The sequence below is a fragment of the Apteryx mantelli genome, chromosome 15, assembly GCF_036417845.1.
Source record: "Apteryx mantelli isolate bAptMan1 chromosome 15, bAptMan1.hap1, whole genome shotgun sequence".
Classification (NCBI taxonomy): Eukaryota; Metazoa; Chordata; class Aves; order Apterygiformes; family Apterygidae; genus Apteryx; species Apteryx mantelli.
The window spans coordinates 17383800-17396362 of NC_089992.1; the positions used below are offsets into that span (position 1 = coordinate 17383800).

Here is a 12563-nt window from a genome sequence, read left to right on the forward strand (position 1 = left end):
ATTTCATGTACTAAACAAGCACAATATTAATGTTTTAAATTAAATTGTTAACATATATCTCATTTTTCTTATAATTTATTAGTTTATATTTGTACCAGATAGTGAAAGTGTTACTTCTTAGTTATCATTTCATTCACTTTCTGCAGGAAACTCTCACAGTTATTTTGTCAATATTAGATGTTACAGATAGTATTAAGCCTTCAAATGAGGAAGAATACCTGAATTTAAATGCCTCAAATCCAGTTTATGTCTCAATGATTCTCGTTTTCTTCATTCAGAAATTGGATATTGACAAACTTGCTAATATGAATGAGCGGTCGTTATACTTAGTGGATGGGGTATAGCTTGTAGGCTCAGAAGTAATCTTTTTGCTCTACAAAGTTAGAATACTGCATCCGTTTTTTTTTTTTCTAACTGGTTTTCTGGCACCATTTTTCAAGAAAAAGATGTGGACATACAGGTGAGAATCCACAAGAAAGTAATAGATCTAAAAAATAAAATTTACAAGGAGCGATTTAAAGTGCTTATAACCTAGAGAAGACTGGGGAAATGATAACTCTCTTCAAATATGTAAACAGCTGCTTTAAAAGGGAAGGGGGAAAGCTATGCTTTATTTGCATCATGGGTAGAATACAATGGACTTAAAATGCACTAAGGAAGAGACGGGCTAGGAAAAATGTTTTCTAACAGAATAGAAAGCATTTTCCATTATTCATCCATCTTAATAGGTTGTGGAATATGCAACATTTAAGGCTGTGTGTTTTTTGTTTTTTTTTAACAAACATATTAGATATGGGTCAGAAGTAGTTGGTCCTGTGATGGGGCAGAAATTTGTTTGACTGGTTATGATGTCCTCTTTTCATAAGAGTTATGCTTACTTAATATAACATTGTTTCAAGAGTGCTTCTGAAATGTAGTTTGATTTCTCAGTAATATGTTCAAACTCTTCAAAGCAGTCAGGATTTGGCCTTTAATCTTGGTTAAATAAACTTTTTTTGTGCAAATTAATTTCTGAAGATTTGCAACACCATCCTCTTCTCTTCCCCTGTCTTGAAATGCACTTTTCAAGTATGTAAGTAATATTTTACTTAAGTAGTTATCATTTAATGAAGGCTAACTAATATTATCCATATATTTAAAGGTTAAGCATGTACATAAGTCTAAAGGAAAACCTAGTTTGGACTGATAATTGCATGAGTGTTTTAGACATATAAAGCTTCTGTTTCACTTGGTAAAGATTTTATAAAAAGAACAATCTTAAATAAGAAATGAGTATATACTCTTGCTTATACTGTCCTCAGTGATAATACTTGGATTAATATCAACTGGTATCAACATTGACTCTCAGAGTGTTTACATTTGTTACTGAGTTTATTAAATGATCTATTTACAGTGTAACTTTAGACCTCAGAAACTGATTTTTGGGGATGTCTATGATTATTTAAATAGAAGTAGATGAAAAAGTCCTAAAATTATTTCATTTGCTTATTTTGAATTCAGCAAAGCATCACAGTCTTAATCAGGATTGTCAGTTTCACTGTCATAAATTGTTGTGCAAGTACACACAAAACCCACTGCTCATGTTCTAATCAAAGTGAAGACAAGTTACTGTGTCCAGTTTCAGGAATGAAAGAGAGAGGGCTAACAAGTACAGCACTCATAAGCTCATGTCATTTTATGGGTGTTGCTTGAATCATCTAAACCTGCAGATCCAAAAAATTGAGTAGAACTGCTACCAGTAAAGCTCAGTAACTGGTGGCTGATATCATGTAGGTGTCAAATCTGTAAATTAAAAAGAAAAGGGGGGGGAGGGGCTGAAAGTGACTTTAAGACGTAATCTCTGCCATCCTCCTGCCGCAAGGCATGATAAACTGTTATGAATCCAACCTTGATGGATGCTTGTCTAACCTGTTATTAAGGCCTGAAATAGAGATTCCACTCATTTCTCAGGCTGTCTAGTCTAGTCCTTAGCTATCCTTTTTCGAATGTCTAAACTAAATCCCTTTTGCTGCAATTTAGCCTTCTTATTCAAAGTGAGTAAGGACAGTATTCCCTTTATCTTTGCGGCAGCCTTTTACGTAAATGAAGACTGTTACCATGATTTTGTCCAGTCTTCTATTTCTGGATTAAAAGCCCCAATTATTTCTGGTTTTGATCAGAATTCTGAACACATGACCTTTTTTGTTGCTCCCCTTTAGCTCCTGTCCAATCTTTCCACAACTTTTTGAAGTTATCTTGTTGACAATACTTCTGACTATGCATCTCTCTATGATGCATGCCTTTCTCAACCTCATGAAATGGTTGACATGTTCAACTTGTGATGCTATTGGTTTCTTTTCTACAAAATTATTACTGTCATTCTGCATTTGGTGCAGCTGATTATTCTGCTTATTAGTTCTGCTAAATGCAGAACTTTGTACGTGTGTTTATAGAATTTACATATGTATAATTTTTTTCAGATAATCTAAAACTCTAGCCTTGACTTCTGCTCTGCTTGTAGGCTCTCTCAGCTTGGTGTCCACTGTAGATTTATAAATGTAATCTCTAATCCATCATTCAAAAGTATTAAAATACTGAATAGTACCAGATGCAGGAGACTCCTGAGGAATTTCAGTTGATACAAACTTTTGGCTTAGTAGTAATCTACTAATAGCTATCCTCTGAGTACAATCTTTTTTGCACCAAATTTATATAGTTTCTATCCAGATCAAATATCCTTATCTTCATTACAAAAAATGTCAGGAAAGGAAATGTCAAAAGCCTTACTGAAGTTAAGATCTTGCTTTATTCATGTCTATGATGCCTATTATTCTGTCACAAATGGAAATTAAGTTGGTTTGATAGGTTGTCATAATGAAGTTGTCTGTTGGCTATTATTTTTCACTTTGTTATTTTCCAGGTGTCTACAAATATTTTGTTTTATAACTTATTCTAATATTTATCCAGGAATTTTAATTAAGCTGACTGGTTTGTAATTTCATGGCTTTTTTTTTTTTTTTTTTTTAAGAAAAATACATTGTCCTTCTGTAGTCTCTTGAAACCTCTACTAGCTTTTAAAGAGAAGATTGTTTTATGCAATTAAATTCTGAAATTGTGATAAATTTTGACTGGAAAATAATAGTAGCTTTTAAAAGAGGAGAAATGCTTGGCCCAGGTAGCAATTTTTAAATGACAACAAATACAGAAGTCCCAAACTGAGCTCCTGTAAATTCTTGTTTGTCTGTTATGTATTTGAGGCACCTGAAAGTTGTGAACCTCCTTAGATATATATTTTTTTCCTTTGGGCACTGTAATTCTGGTTTTTGTCTGTAAGAAGAGTATCGCAGTTTAGACAGTGCTGACCAGTTTATGCCTACCTCACACCTAAGCATAACTGACGATCAAACACTAGTAGTTTCGTCTGTTTTAATAGTTTAATGCAATTGGTGTACTCTGTGCAATTCTAATGTGCCTATAGACATGGACTCTGTAAAAAATGCAGCAATAAGTAATGCTAATGCTTAAAACATAGAGAAGTAGTTCTCCCCTCCATTTTATGATAGTCTCATGGTTAGACAATTCATCTGGAATTGAACAGGGCGTCCCAGCTCCTTCTCTTCTTCACACACAGATCACCCATTACTCCAAATCCCCTTCTAGGAAAGGAAATGTTAGTTAAAGAAAGGAGGGCAAGGGGGAGAACACCTTCAAATAAACTACCTGCACTTCACAAAGGAGTCTCATTTGAGACACATTGCTCTTTCATGTTTTCTATCAGCAAGCTGTATGCAATTCTCTGCTTAACATGCTGTTTGTTTAGAAACTCATTTTGAAATGGGTTATAGTGAAACCACTTCAGGCATTTTTGTTTTGATGTTCCAGAAGTTTAACTTTCTAATGCTGTATTTTGGATCCTACTTTGGGTGCTAACGACATCAAAGTTAGTTATTGCAACAGTAAATGGTGCAAGGACTCGGTTCCCTTTTAGAGATGCTGGGCTCATGCTATGTTAACTGCAAACAACAGGAAGAGCCCCTCTTACTTTGAAAGGCACCAAGTCATGTCCCAGTTCTTATGTTATGTTGCCTGGTTACTTAACTTCAAATTTTACTTTTAGTAGTTCTAATATCAATCTGACTGTATTCAAACCTCTGAGAAAGCATACACTTAAAAATTATCAGCTGATATATTTGCTGCATTCCTTCCCTCTTCTGCAAACAAAGCAAGAATTAATAATATGATTTGAGATGCCTTCAGCGAACGCTTGACAATAGATGAATTATTAGCAATTCTTAATCTCAAAATGTAATATGCATCATTGCTATAAAAAAAAGCTTTTTCCACTCCAGATGTATAGTTTTCTTGTTGATGTATTGTTGATATACTGTATGATGAGGAAGTCAGGAGGTTGTAGAAATGAGTTTCTGATTTACAAGTAACTCTGAGTAGCTCCCATTATAATTCCTCTACAGAACAGCAAGACAAAGGACATAACTTGTAAATCACATATTTGTATTCTCCTTTATTTGACTACTGAAAGTGTATGCACCTGCTTGGAGATGGTTATTCAATTTCTTGGTGTAAAATTAGATCATGGAGTGGAAGCTGCTTTTGTTGTTTCTTTTAAACCTAATTGCCTTAAATACTACCTGCTGATGTTGTCAAGAAAAACACAAAAATATATTTGGTCCCATTATTTTACAAGCACTGAAAGAATATAAAAGAATATCTCATGTGATCTTCCCATTAACAGTCTGGTGGTATGTTTTCTTTGGTTTTTGAAAAGAAATACAAATATTGTTTTCTATGAATAAAAATACTAATCAATAAAGTAGCTGTTTCCAAGTAATTATATATACCACACCTTCTTAATTATATGACAAGCTACTGAAAATACCCAACTGCCTGAGACCTTAGTAAGGATTTGCATACTTCTGAAGTAATGTGTTGCAGAAAACGTCTAACCTTTCAAAGCCTTATCAGGCTGTATAGTATGAAATGGATTGAGTGACTGGTGGGTCATTTCTATGTCTAATTTTTACTGTAATGTTAGATATTTTACTTTTTTATATATCTTAAAAAAAAAAAAAACACAGTTACCTGAGTGGTGCATGTTATTTTCCAGAGCTTTTGAAAGCTGCTAGATGAAGCACATTAGAAAATAATTTTCTGTATTTAACCCCATAAAATATATAGAACAGATAACTGTAGAGCTGTATTTTTGATTCTGCAAATGCATCAGTTTTTTTCTTGTTTCATGTGGGCTATATCTCCTTTTTTTTTTTTTTTTTTCCCCCTGCTGGAAATCTTTCCCAATACAAATAGTTCTGCTCTCCCCCTCCCCCCCCCAAAATCTTTTCCACTTTTTTTATGCAGTTTTCACTGTCTGTAGGAGCTTCATCTGGAGTGATTGGACCTATGATGATTTGTATCAACTGAGTATCTCTCCTGCAATTTTTGTACTTCTTCTGTCTCATCCTCACAACATACTATCACAAGAGGCTTGCAGTTACTAGATTATTAATAATCATAAATTGACCCAACTCTTCCAAACATTTAAATATATGCTTAAGTATGGTCCATTTTACAGCATACATGGTTCTGTGGATTTAAGTGCCAAGGACAGGCTGTTTCATCTGAATCAATACCCCGGCTGCAAATGACTTGAGCTCCTCCAAAAGCAGTAATTGTGATAGATGAAATGTATACTATTCATACTGCCCTGGAGATTACCAGGCTTAGAGTTAAAGCAATTCAGAAAAGGACGTTTCCTTTTGAAACTGGGCAGCTTGGATCTTGGCCACGTGCCCAGTGGGACTGGCTTCCAAAAGCTGGTGTTTGCATCTGGAAAAGCTGTGCCTCGCTTTCATTTGGGAACGAGCAAACCAAAATAATGCTCCCACGTAGAACTCTGTCCAACTATACGGCTGAGCTGCTGCAGGTACCTCAGGATAATGCTTTGGTTTTGTTTTTTGCCAAAACTGTAAAGTGCAATCTCCTGCCAGTTGGCATTATTTTGATCTTATTCTAAGATAGCTTCTTCTGTATATCTTTAGTTTTGCCAGGCCCTGAGGTGCACATGGAAATGGTTTTGTTCAACTCTAGTTGGAAGTTGAAGAGTTCAGTATAAATTGAGGATGCTGTAGCCTGAAAGCTATTCTGAAATTTGCATTAATGATTTAGAATGACTTGGTTTAACCTTTTGGGATTCTGTAGCTTTTAAGACTGAAGAGGAAGATCTTTCTCTTGTTTTTGTTAAAGGAATGAATAAAATAATTTCAAGACAACTGTTTACCAGATCCTAAAATAATGGTAAAAGTAACTTTAATAACATGAAAATACATAGGTAGAAGTTAAAAATAAACTATTTGAAAATAATTGTGAATAATTCTGGGCATTGAAGTGCATTTTCTCTGTCGCCTTTCTTAAAAAATCATGTTAATAACTACTCAATAATTGGCAAGCTAATTTCTATCAAGTGCTAATTTAAGTGGGAGCTGGCCCACAACATGTTTGATTTTTGCCAGCTGGCAGCCCACAGTTAAGCTGACATTAGGAAAACATAGCTAATAAAGATCCTAGGAATTCTGCTTTTAATGTATTTTAATGTATTTTAATTTACCCAAGTAGCAAAGTATCTAATAATATACAGTTAAGCAAAGCATTTGCAGAGCATCTGGCCGCTATGACTTTGCACTGGAAAAAAAATTGAGAATACCTACACTATCCTATACTGCTTCTTAATTTGTGAACTGAATTTTATAGCCAATCTGTAGCCACTTGGGTTTTTTGTGTTTTTGAAATTCTTTTTTTGTATGTCTTTCATCTGGTGAGTGTAGGGTGACTGTACTTTTTTTTTTTCCTGCCAAGAACTACCTTTCTGTCATCTTTGGCATGAGTTTAAAACAATTATAAAGTAAATATGTAAACCAAATAATGTATTTCTTAATTGGTATTAGTCTCTGATTAGGTTATAGAGAGAACTCTGTCTCATTTATTAAGGTAATCCAGCCAAAATTCTTTAGCTTCCTCTTGTATTATATATGCTATCTTCCCTTGATCATTCTGTTAAGATTAGAGTTTATTTTCCCTCAATACATCTAACAACAGCTGGATAAAGTATTCCAGATGTGGTCTTACAAATACTTTCTACAATAGCATTAAAACTTCTCTCTCTCTATGGAAAAAATACTTTCCTTAATATATTCTAGGGACATTTGCTTTTTTTCATGTCTAGGTAATGTTGACTGTTGGTATTTTTTTGACGACATAGTTCATTGAAGTTCTCATCCTCCTGCCTTGGCAAGTCTATAAATACCCATTTTATAGCAAAACTATTAGTTGCTAATCTTCACGTGCACAATCTTGTATTTTACTTTGCATTTTTGACCTTGCTCCTATTATTCTGGCCTTCAAGGTCATTCAGTTCTTCCCATGTGATATCCTGATTCTTCTCTGTTTTATTTTCCAGCAGATTTTTTCAACACATTTCAACTTCTGTGCCATGGTCATTAATGAAAAATCTTAAACAAGATTGCATCAGCATTAGTGATCTCCATTGAATCTGATATCACCTTCTTTCCACTCTGTCTGTTACTCTCTCTTCTTTGGCCAGGTTTAGTCATATTTCTATTTTTATACTGTTCCCCATTCTCCCCAGCTTCAGGGATTATTTCATTTGTGGCACAATGTCAGATGGTTTACTGAGGTCTACTTGCATGAGACATAGTGTATTTCCTTTATTTTAAAAAACTATTAAAAAAAATACCAGGTTAATCCTGGATGACCTGCATTTTTGTCTTTATTGAATACTGAAACAAATCATTACTTTGTGGAACCATACTAAATCATCTGTAATCCTTTCTTCTATCTTCACTGTATATGGGTCCCACTTCTTTCCTTTGCTTTCATGTTACACATAAAGCTGAAAACCTTTCTGTTGTTTATTTTCATATCATTTGCATGGTCTAACCCTCTTTACATCTCTCTCTACACTTCTTGACATCTTGGATACTCCTTTCTTTGCCAAGCAATCCTTTTTCTGCCCCTGGAAATGTGTCGTCTTTTGAAGTAGCTGTTTACTGATGTAGACTCTTTCCTGAAAGCCTTTCTTCCTTGTTTGAGAAACCTGTAGTTTCATCCACTTTTGTTTTAAGGAAATTCCACTCAGAAACTCATTCAATTAATAGTCTCCAACTAAATTTTTTTTCTCATGACCGTTTCTTCTGTAATGATGCAGAAGGGTTAACTCCTCCAAAATACATAAGCACTCTTGTATACTTATGACTGTCTTGGCAGTCCATTCTGAGTGAGATCTCTAACTTCGGTAGATCAGACTGCTCCTTCTGCCTCCACCTTTTAATTAGCCCTTAGTCTGAACAGAGTCTGGCTGTGCAGAGCGCACAGCCCTTCTGGATCTGCTGCCTTAAGTTCTAGACTCTCACCCCGGCAGCGTTTGTGGCGTCTGTGCTCCCTGACGCAACGGCAGTCCCCGGCAGCGAGGAACGGCTTTGGGCGGACTTGGGCGGCTCGCAAGCGCTGCTCGCGGTGCTGCGAGGTCGGCGCGGAGGGCGCGCACCCCCGCGCCAGAGCCGCCGCAGAAGGGTCAGCGCACGGCTAACGTCACGGTGGAGAGGAGCAGGCGCACGCTTACCTCTTCGGTAAGTCGGTCGGTGCGTTACCGCAGTAAGCGTAACTGAAAAGTCCGCCTTTCTTAAGGGGCTACGCTGTTCATCTGCCTTTCCTAGCAGCTGCACCGGGTGCTTGGCACCCGCGCAGGGCGGCGCGAGAAGCTGCTGCGGAAGGTTGGTGCGGGCCGGCGGCCGTTGGGGCGCGGGCCGAGGCTGGCCGGCGGCCGTTGGGGAGCGCGCTGCGGCCCTCGAGGCGCGCGCAGAAGCGCACTCCCCGCGGGGGCTGCGCGCGGGGCGGGGCGAGAGGCCGCCTGGGGCGCGGGGACCCGGCTCGCCCCGTAACTCTGGCGCCTTCGCCGCAGGTGGGAGCCGTGGAGCACCGCGACGCGCGGGCAGAGGGCCTCCAGGGGTGGAAAACCCGTGTCCCGAGCCGACACGGGGCCGCCCAGGGGCAGCGCGGCCGGCGCGCGCAGCGCCGCTCCCCTCCCGTCCCCTCCGCCCAGCAGGGGGCGCGGGGCGGCGCAGGCGCGGCCCGGCAACGGCGCCTGACGGAAGGAGGGGCGCGGGCCGGCGCGGCTGCGCTTTGCGGACTGCTGTAAAGCAGCGCCGAGTGTCGCGCTGCGCCCGGGGAGGGAGCGGCGGCGGGGGCTGCGCAGCAAACAAAACCTCGCCCGCCTCGCCGTGTGGCAGCGGGCGCGCGGCCGCGGCGCCGCCGGGGGGCAGCGGCGCGGCCGGGCCGCCGCCGCCGCGAGGGGCGCGGGGCAGGGCGCAGCGCAGGAGGCGGCCGTGGCCTCCGGGCCGCGCCAGGCGAGCGGCGCGGGGTCCCTCCAGTGCCCGCTGGAGCCGCTTCCTCCCCGCCGGCCCTGAGCGGGCCGCCGGCGGGACCCGCCTCTTCCCCCTTGGCCTTGCTGTCTCAGGTACGGGGGTGCGGAGGGGCCGGGGGCCCGCGGTGTCCCCCGCGCCCCGCGGGGCATTGCCTGCCGGCGGGGGGGCTCGGGGGCCGGCTTCCGCCCCGCCCCTCCCCTCCCCGGCGGGGCTGCCGGAGGGGGACGGGGCGCGGGGCAGGCCGGTGGGGGGGACCTTCACGGCGATTTTGTCAGCGCCTCGTTGACGCACAGAACAAAATCTTCGCTGCGGGAAGCTATACTGCTCCTTTGGGGTTTTGTCTCCTTGGAAATTTGTCACGTTTTCTATTACAAAATTGAGTTTTACTTGCATATGTAATAATGTTTAATATAACGTCATTTGTTTTGGTTGCAAAGGCTGGTGTTCTGTTTCTTAACCCATATTAAAAAAATAAAATCGTTAGATGGATTTTGCCTAATAAACAAGGAAGCAATGCTGGGAAATGTAGGCCGAGATCTTCAGAGGTTTATAGGTTTGTAACTCTTATGGAAATCAGAGAGTGTTAAGTATCTATATACTCTTTAAGTGTTTGTGTGTAGGAAATCAGGGCTGAGCATACATTCTTTTTTTGTCTTATTTTTTTCTTTGAGTAAGCTTTTCCATGGCTTGAAAGGGTTACACATGAGCAAGGCCTCACTGCTGTAGCTGGCTAAGTGATGCTCTTAATTTCTGATGCTCAAATACCCTCACAAAAAATACATAATGCAGAAGGTATGGTGTTGCTGTAGTACCCCAACTTTACTTGATCTTAACGTAACTCCTTCAGAAACTAATCTTTAATCAAAAGATAGAAATTAACTGCCTGGCATTCATACTTAAGTAGCTTTTATCATGGTGGAATATCTGTATTATAAACTAATATTGGAAAATTAGGTTTTTTAGGTGGTGAAATAAGGCCTTTTGTTGTCTTTATTGTAACTAGTGGAAAATTCCAAAGATATGTTAATTGTGGATAGTTACTAAAAATTTTTTTGATGAAAATTCATATCAAAAGATCTGGAATACTTCATAGCTTCTTAAAATGAAAATTAAAGCTTTTAATAGTCGACACACTTGTAGTTCTTGCTATCAAAGTACTTTTTCATCAATTTAAACACTTCTATATGTCTTTCTGTTAGATAGAGGGACTACCTGAGGCCAAAAAAGCTGTTAGCCAAGATTATCACTAGTTCAGACTGTGCTTCCACACATGTGCAAGGGCTGATAGAGAAAAATGTGATCTTGATTCATTTGGTAAAGGGGGCATCTGGTCACCTGTCTCATGTTCTCATCCACTATATGAATTCAGTGGTAGGTCATCCTATAGGACAGGAGAGAAGCCATGTGCACATCTGCATTTTTTCACTTCAAGTATGTAAGACGCCAAGCTTCCTGCTTTTAAAACTCCTGAAGTCTTGCATATTTAAACATCTGTTTATTTTTACTGATGGTTGTAGCCCTGGCCACTACTACTACAATTATTTCTAGTGTGGGAGGGAAGGGGCAACAGCTCTATGTATTCATGTGTGCTTCAGTGTCCTTTTAAAATTTGGATGGAAGCATTCTGACCTTTCTAAAGTGTGTTTTCTAGTAAACAGTGGCTTTTGTAAAAATGCATTAAGAGTATATGATAGTTGATCCATGATTTTTTTTGTTGATCCATGAATTTTTCTTCAAATTAATAACTTTGCACAACTGCCTAACCAGATTAGATGTAACCAAGTCTGATCTTTCAGTGGAGGTGGGCATGTTGCAATTATGTTTAGGTGACAGTAGTTACTGTGTTTTTTCAAGATCAAGATTCTCTCATTTCAGTTGTTTATATCTCCCCTAGTGGTGAAGATACTTTGAGAAAATTCAGCTAATGGTGTGCTGTCCCCCCGCCCTCCGATGAACTACAGGGGCTCAGTTGTCAGGCAGTTGAATAAATGGGGAAAAAATGGGGCGAGGGAATCTTAATTCACATGTAAACAATGCTGACAGTACAGAGAGAGATGGATTTGCCATAGGCAGATGCTGCATAAAGATTTCCCAACAGCTTTACTAATGCACTACCTGCTTTGGGTCAGCTTTATCATCCTGATCTGCTCCAACTGTTTGCACATCAGTGAAACTGAAAAGAGATTTATAAACATGCATATTGAATAATACCGTATAGTATTTATGTGCAACATAGGAGTAGGATAATCATTCCGAGTCATTGTCCCTTAAGTTTTATCAGTACAAATCACAGTGGTCAGCAGCTGCCAAAATCTGCGCTGCTCTTAAAAGAAACACCAAATGCATCCTCAGCCTCAGTGTCTGTGATTGGGGGGGGGAGGAGGTAAGCTTTCTTCAGAAAACAAGGTTTAAGTTGAGATGTAGTGTTTACATTAGTGTTTTTCTTGGTGGGCTAATGTCAGTCCTAACAGAGACCCCTAATTCCCTAATTAAGCAGAAGAAAAGGGAGAAAAGGAGAATGTTCTTTTCACTAAGACAGCTTTTCTAATTATTTTGCTGTTTTATAGTTTATGCTGTTTGGAAAAGCACTTATGATTTAAAGTCATGTCATCCTTGGTAATTGTTTTTTAAGTGAAATTTCTTTTGAGAAGGCTAGTCTGATACTTTACTAGCAAGAGACTTTCTTCTGTGTGTTTTTTGCCAATAAGATGTAGTTCTAACACCTGGCTTCTGTCAACAGTAAGATATTTGTTTTTACCCACTGCCACTTGGCTCTAGTGGGTGGAAAGAGTGGAGAAGTCCCTCTTGCTCTGTCCTTCCCCAGTAAACTGGTAGGTCTGCTTGGATTAATAACTACAGAATCTCCAACTGCTTGCAGCTTTCTTGAAGAACAGCATGAAATTGTCGCAATGGTTAATTTCATAATTCTCATTTGCAAGGTTCTTACTAGCAATTGTGGCAAAGATCATGTCTTCATCCAGAAGTGTTTGCAAAATGATACTGTGTAAGAACACTTGCATGTGTTTGAAAGGTCAAAAATGCCCAAAAGACTAATACATATATATATTTTTTAATTTGATGGTTATGTAATTCAGAATTTTTCTTGCTGGCTCTGGAAACAATACTCTT

General features: G+C 39.6%; 1 protein-coding gene across 1 annotated transcript in view; it reads left to right on the plus strand.

Annotated features, from left to right (window-relative positions):
* Nucleotides 1-9395: 9395 nt before the first annotated feature.
* The window catches only part of RNF111 (ring finger protein 111), a 63018-nt gene continuing 59850 nt past the window's right edge, over nucleotides 9396-12563 (plus strand). The window contains exon 1 of the mRNA XM_067305258.1: nucleotides 9396-9526. The gene's annotated coding sequence lies outside the window, so the exon portion shown is untranslated. The remainder of the gene's footprint in view (nucleotides 9527-12563) is intronic.